A 7,794-nucleotide genomic window follows, 5' to 3' on the forward strand; every position below is an offset into this window, starting at 1 on the left:
CCCTGATTCTACTGCAACCCCTTTGGAGGCTGCAGAGCCATCATCTCCCCTTTCCTGATGGTTCGCAGCGTTTATTCTCAGTACCCAACATTTTGGCAGTTCGTTCTTTTTATTGTTTTTTTAATATATTTGTGTGTGTGCGTGCTAATTCACTTTAGTCATGTCCTGCTCTGTGTGACCCTATGGACGGTAGCCCACCAGGCTCCTCTGTCCATGGGAGTCTCCAGGCAAGAATACAGGAGTGGGTTGCCATGCCCTTCTCCATATATACATATGGGCTTCCCAGGTGGTGCTAGTGATAAAGAATCCACCTACCAATGTAGAGACAGAAGAGACCTGGGTTCCATCCCTGGGATGGGAGATCCCCTGGAGAAGGAAATGGCAACCCACTCCAGTCTTCTTGCCTGAAATTCCATGGACAGAGGAGCCTGGCGGACTACAGTCCAAAGGATCACAAAGAGTCAGACACAGCTGAGTGACTAAGCGCGCGCACACACACACACACACATATAAATATATATATATATACTTTTTTTTTTTTTTACTGTGCTAGGTCTTCATTGCTGCGTGGTAATTTTTAGAACTTCAAGCCCAGTAGGCAGCACCTCAAGTAACCCTGAGAGAATGTCAGGTAGTCTGAACATCAAAAGATTATTGTTAATTAAGGAAAATCAGACATCTCAAGTTAAGGAAATGTATTACTTTTCTATATGTGAGAAGATGCAAGAGGCTGGGCTTGCTGAAACCCTTCCTTTCATCTGTATCTCAGCTGTCTGGGGCCAGTATCCTGTGATTTGATTTTTCACATTCTTAGCTCCTTAACTCACCATAGGGAGTGGTGGTGGCTCATGGCAGCAACCGCCTGATAGAAGACATTGTCCTTCCTGGGCTCAGAAACACATGTGCAGGACCAGAGTCCCTGATGGCTGTGGTGTTCTTGTTTATGATATGGTGGGAAATACTCCATTTCACATGGGCGCTAATGGGTTCCAATGTCTGCTGGGTTCTTAAGAGAAAAGAAGCAGAAATCACCAGTCCCTTTAAATTCTAGGCCTGGAGCAAACTGAAAAAGTCACTCAGTTGTGTCCAGCTCTTTGCGACCCCATGGACTGTACAGTCCATGGAATTCTCTAGGCCAGAATACTGGAGAGAGTATCCTTTCCCTTCTCCAGGGGATCTTCCCAACCCAGGGATTGAACCAGGGTCTCCGGCATTGCAGGCAGATTTTTGACCGACTAAGCTACAGCTGGCAGAGCATAATTTCCACCATTTTCTATTTGTCAAAGCAGTGAGAGGCCAGCCCAGATTCAAGGAAGCAAAGAACTAGACCACACTCCTCCAAGAGGAAGTGGCCTAAGTATAGACGGAAGGAAAGAACAGATGGGAACCACCTTCTGAGACAAGTTACCCCCGAAGGGTCTTTGCAATCCCTTATCTTATCCAACAGGTCTTCCCAGGTGGCGCTAGTGGTAAAGAACCCACCTGCCAGTGCAGAAGACGTAAGAGACGAGGGCTCGATCCCTGGGTTGGGAAGAGCCCCTGGAGGAGGGCATGGCAGCCCACTCCAGTGTTCTTGCCTGGGGAGTCAGCAAGGGAAATATGTGTGTATGCACGCTCAGTTATGTCTGACTCTTTGTGACCCCATGGACCATAGCCCACTAGGCTCCTCTGTCCGTGGGATTCTCCAGGCAGAAATACTGGAGTAGGTAGCCATTTCCTATTCCAGGGGATCTTCCTGACCCAGGGATCGAACCCCCGTCTCCTGCGTCTCCTGACTGGCAGGCGGAAGAGATGCTCAAGGAATATCTAACATTTCCTGAACTCTTAAGGCCTGCGACATCCCTCTGTCACAGGATCGCTTGGATTGCAGTCTTGAATTGTGAATTAATTTTCCCCCTGTGCTCTGATAAGCAATGGTATTCCAACAGGAAGCTTTTTGAAGGCAAGGCTCCTACTAGCTACAAGATGCACTTCTGTATCCCCCCCACACACAAATGTGGGGTTCAGTTCAATCAACACTCTGCGACCCCATGAACTGCAGCATGCCAGACTTCCCTGTCCATCACCAGGTCCTGGAGCTTACTCAGACTCATGTCCATTGAGTCAGTGATGCCATCCAAACACCTCATCCGGCCGTCCCCTTCTCCTCCTGCCGTCAAATGTGGGGTACTTGATTTATTTTCTTTCCTCTGATAGCCCTACCCGTGGGAAGGGAGCATAAAGAAGTGCTTTCACTGAATTTTTGTACCCCCAGAGGGCACGCTGGGCTCCAAGGAAAGCTTGAAACAGCCCCTTTGTTTCCCTGAGGTGGGGGTGGCGGGGGAAGCAGAGCCTTCCAGAGAGGGAAGTGCCATGAAGAGGTTGCGGCCTGGAGGGCGTGAGGAGGAAATTCCATTCTAGACCCTCATTTCCGAAACTGCTCTGTGATTAGCTGGGCTTTGTGCCGGCTGGTCCAGAGGCAGAGAGAGGCCAGGCACAAGGTCATAAAAGCGCCAGGAAAATACAAACGCAGGCCCCTTTACGGCCCGGACAGGAGGTTAAAGGATTTGCTATGTTGTCTGTTTATCTCTCAGACTGAAGCTTATTATCCCAATCACTTTTTTAAAGAAGTTTTACTAGCGATTGTATTTTAAGTTCATTTCTTCTCAAAAATGGGCCTCTACACACACTTTTTTTTCCTTTGGTTCCAAGGACTCAAGGCCCGGCTCTGAAGCAGGGAGGGCGGCCCTGGGGTCACAGGTCAGAGGTCAGGGGCCTGCTGATTGTTCCCAAATGCACTTCGTTGTAGCCATAGATTTGAACTTTGCATTGTTGCTGGGGCCGCTGGGTGGGGACAGGGGTGTGGGGCTCCCCAGGAGGAGAGAGCCTGGGGGAGGGGGCCGTCTCTCCTGTTCAAAGGCAGCCGCCGGCTCAGGCAACTCTTCACTTGGCTCATGGTTTCGATCTTTGAGTCAGTCTTGAACCCGTCCCTGAGGGGCTCCCCTGGGTGGGAGGTAGGGGTGGGGCGGGGATGGATGCTCCTTTAGCTCAGAGCTGCCAGCCTTGAAGACTGACGGTAGCCTCGGAGCTGGAAAACACTCAGGATTAGCAGCAGAGGCTGACAGTTCCCTGGGTTGCTTTCTGGAAGCCCTGAGTGTCTGCCCACATGCTGGTAAAGTATGCTGCTTGCCCAGAACCAACCACGGGCTCCTCCTCGCCCAGCCCAGGCAGGACTCTGTAGAGTGTGGCTGAGGCAGGCACTGGGGTTTAGATGAGCCCCAGGCTCTGGCCTTACCCAAGGGTAATGTTTGCTTAATAGTGCAAGTCGAAATGGACGTGAACGGTCCCAGACCATCCCCTCAAACAAGCATCTCCACCGATACCTAAAAACTTACCATAAATATGAGGTGTGTTTACATTTATTGACTTCAAGGGTATGTTAACACATATGGTTAAATGCAAAAAGCAAGCTACAGAGTAATATATGTATTACTATGAGCCCCATCTATGAGATGCACACACACAAAATGTGGGAGAATTCACGTATCGAAATGTTGTTAGTAGTATCCCTGACTGGTAAGATTTCCAATGATTTTTTTTTTCCTTCTATTTCTCGGCATTTAGAATTTACACTACACATGTTCCTTAGGTGGTTTTTTCAAAGGGAAAGATCTAGTATTTGTGAATCATTTCTTTAGTTCAAAGTTTTTCAAAGTGTGATCTCAAAAAACCAACATCAGACTCAGAAAAGCTGCTGAAAAGGAAGACCCCTGGGTATAGCTCAGAGCTAGTAGGTCAGAATCTGGGGATAGGGGGGTAACCTGAAAAACAGCATTTTAAACACCCTCTCCAGGCAATTCTAAGGTCATGAAGCCACCTGTGTGGATGTTTGCTCTCTTTAAATTTCTGGTGCCACTGTGAGCCGTCTCAGGTGGGACCATTCAGCCCCTTGGCCCTGGGGGGCCCTTCCCCCTCCCCCCCTCCTTTCTCTAGGAACCAGAAATAGCCCATCCACCCGGGTCAGCAGCCCTGGCCCCGCCCCTTCCCTTGGCAGTCCACAGGCAGAGCTTCCTGCCACGTCCAGGTCCTCTCCCTCCCCCTTGCTCTTGACGTTGTTCGGTGGGCCGGTCGTGTCTCTTTGCGACCCCACAGGCTCCCCAGGCTCCAGTCTCCCCTTTGCTTCACTAGCTTGCTTCTGGCTGGAGGAACTGGCAGCACAGGGCGATCTGCATAATCATGCATGTCAAACCAACTTAAGCTATGCCGGGGGCATCGGGAGAGTAGAAGAAGCATAGACATGTGATCCTAAGTCATCTAATCGCTCCAAGCCTCAGTTTTCCCTAGCTGTAAAATGGGGATAGTGAGACCTACCTCTAAGAGTTGTTGCAAGATTTAAAACTAAGATCATGCAAATATGCAAAGCATCTGGGGCATGGGAGGTTTCCAATGAAGGCAGTTATTACATTTGAAACAAAGGACTCATGAAGAGTCTGAAACAGCAATTCTCAAACTCCTCAGGGAGGTTAGTAATAATGCACCTTATTAAGTCTTCCCCTCAGGTATTCCAAATTAGTCCCGCCAAGGGGAACTGATATTAATTCTAACAGGTAACCCAGGTGTTCTGATCACACTTTGCAGGTGATCCCTGACTACACTTTCCGAAACACGGTCTAAGAGTTTCACTAGTAAAACAGATTTTAAATAACTGCAACTACTGAATTCCCCTACTTAGGCAGTTCACACTTAAGCAGTCCATCATCCATTCTCCCTGGAGGAGGGCATGGCAACCCATTCCAGTGTTCTTGCCTGGAGAATCCCATGGACAGAGGAGCCTAATGGGCTACAGTCCATGGGGTTGCCAAGAGTCGGACACAACTGAGCGATTAAGCACAGCACAGCATCCATTCTGTCCATCGCAGGCTAGTGACGGTCTGTCTGATCAAAGCTGGGCCCACCTGGCATGGTTCCGGTTCCACCCTGGGCTCTGGGTCCAGGCCTGCTTCATTTGTCTTTCATCTTTCTCAGACCAGCTGCTACTCAAGCCTGTACTTTTCAAGTCACATCTGCCAACATTCCACTGGCCAGACCAGCACGAAGCCATACCCAGCATCAGTGGGGAGAGGGGCAAATATATTCTGCCTCAGAAGCACGAGCGAAAAATAAACACGTTTCTCTAAACCAAATCTAGCCGGCAGCCTCTTTTTGTACTGTCCACAAGCTAAAAATGGCTTTCGTATTTTTTAGGAGTTGTAAAGAAAAACAAAGTAAATGGGAAGAGAAAACACATGTGGTACACAAAGCTTAAAATAATTACTACCTGACTCTTTTAAGGAAAAAGTTGATCTCTGTTGTAAGCCATCAAAATGTCAAAGGTTTTTTTTTTTTCTTATTGTTACAGAGCATAACTGCGCAAACAAGTGAGCAATTTCATATTTTTGTTTCTGTTTGTTTTTAAAGTGAACAGGGATTTGAAGATGTTTCTAAGCCATGGAGCAGGAACCACAGGGGAGGAAGGAGGAAACCACTGAAAAAAATAAGAGAGGAAAGTTAATTAAGGGAGAGTGGCCTTGGAAGAGAAGGCCAGGCTTTTCACTAAGGATCTGGTCCAGAGCAGAAGAGGGTGGGGTGAGGGGGTTGGGACAGATGTGAAGTGGTTGTCAAGGAGAAAGAGAGGGCTAGAGAGGATTGTCCAGGGCCCACAGTATCCAGCTATTGGGTGTCAGGAATGGGCAAAAGAGAACCCTGGCATCCTTGTAGCAGAGCGCTGGGGCGTTTTTAGGGGACCTTCCAAGGATTGTCTGACTCCATTTATTGTGCACTTTGGATGGATTTTGCTGGACTAAGCTATTTAACAGCTCTGTAGGGATAGAAGTTAAGTTGCAGAAAACTGACAACACATTTTTTTTTCTATTCATGACAATACAAAGGAATTATGTCCCAAGGAGAATAAAAATCTCTGTAGGTCAAATTTTCGTTTGAGCTAGTTTGAACATCTTACTGATCTGCACAATAACCAATGACTTAAATAAAATTTGACCTTTGTTTATTTCATAGTTGCATGAAACATGATTTTGCCATTGAAAGAAAAGATCTTTTCCCAATGTCTAAGGAGTCTCATTTGACAGTCACTACAGCCCTGTGGAGCCATTACTGCTGTCTTTGTTACACACCATTTTGAGGATGACATCTTTGAGAAACCAAGAGCTTAAGATAAGGAGTTCCCTGGTGGTCTAGTGGTTAAGATTTGACACTTTCACTGGGGAGGCCTGGGTTCAATCCCTGGTCAGGGAGTGGCAGGCCAAAAAACAAATAAAAATAAATGTGGCAGCCTGGATGAGAGGGGAATTTGGGGGAGAATGGACACATGTATATGTATGGCTGGGTCCCTTCACTGTCCTCCTGGGACAATGTCCCTCACAACATTGTTAATCAGCTATACCCCAATACAAAATGAAAAGTTTAAAAATAAAAATACAGCTTCAGATCACACAAGCAGAGAGTCATGTCTAGTCCCATCCACGGTGGGCAAACTAGCAATGAGTTAAGATTACAACCCCTTAATCCTACCCAGCACTGGTCACACCAGAAACCTTGGGCACACCCATCTCCAGTCCGGGGGTCCCAAGAGACCAACCTGCCTTGACCTGCCTAGGGATCTGGTCCTCGAAAGGTTGTCACGCCTCAACCTGCTCGGGGATCCACCAGCCCCAGGGGTCCCAGGAGGTCGTCACGCCTTGACCTGCCCAGAGACCCAGTTCTCAGGAGGCTGTCACACCTTGACCTGCCTGGGGATTTGCACCCTGACCCGGGGACGCCTGGCTCTCAGGTTGCAGCAGTACTGGGTAAGATAAGCTTCAGAAAGACTCTCCCCTGAGGAAGCCCACCCATGGAAAGTGAAGGAGGCCTATTAGTGTTTTCTTTTCCTTTACCTCCCTGTCATGACTGTCTTTCAGGTGGGAAACAACCAATCCACTTCCCGGTAGACGCCCTTGAGATGCATCCTTGATAACTGGAAGCTGGTGGATCCTCTAACTCTGAGAAGGAGTTGCTTAAAATTCTTCTGTGCCGCTGTGTGGCCACAGTGTCCACTGGAGGACGAGGACCACTGGCCTGAGGAAGGGAGTTTAAATTACAACACCCTCCTGCAGCTACAGTTATTCTGCAAAAGACAAGGGGAATGGACAGAGATCCCCTGTGCCCAAATTTTCTTTCGATGAAGAGATAGAAAGGAACTCTGTCTTAGGTATGGGATTGTTGCACGCCTTAAAAGTGAGCCCACTAGGCAAATGGTGTTAGGCATAGGCAACCAAGAGGAGGAACCCCCCCAGAAAGGCTCACCTCCCATGCCCCCAAGGAGGCTGGAGCCTCCCATAGCTCCCGAATTGTCTGGTGCTTCTTCCTTGTATCCAAACATGCCCCCATACCCTGGAGCACCCCCTCCACAAAAGCCAGCTCGAGTATGTCCCTTAGTTGAAACCGGAGGAGAATTCCGACCAACCCCGGTCCATAAGCCCTTCTCCCTCTTAGAACTAAGACAGATCAAACAAGACCTGGGAAGCTATACAGATGACCCAGGCAGATATATAGATACGTTCCAACATATTACCTTGGCCTTTGACTTGACGTGGAAGGACATCATGGTCATATTGAGTCAAACTTTATCTGACCCTGAACATACTAGGGTCTTAAAGGAAGCCTGAAGGTACGCAACGGGGCTTCACATGTCCAGTGATAGATACCCAGTAGGCGAAACTGCAGTCCCCTCCTCCGATCCTAATTGGAATTGTGATGACCCTGAGCACGTCTGGGAAAGGG

Source organism: Capra hircus, chromosome 24 (genome assembly GCF_001704415.2).
Source record: "Capra hircus breed San Clemente chromosome 24, ASM170441v1, whole genome shotgun sequence".
Taxonomy (NCBI): domain Eukaryota; kingdom Metazoa; phylum Chordata; class Mammalia; order Artiodactyla; family Bovidae; genus Capra; species Capra hircus.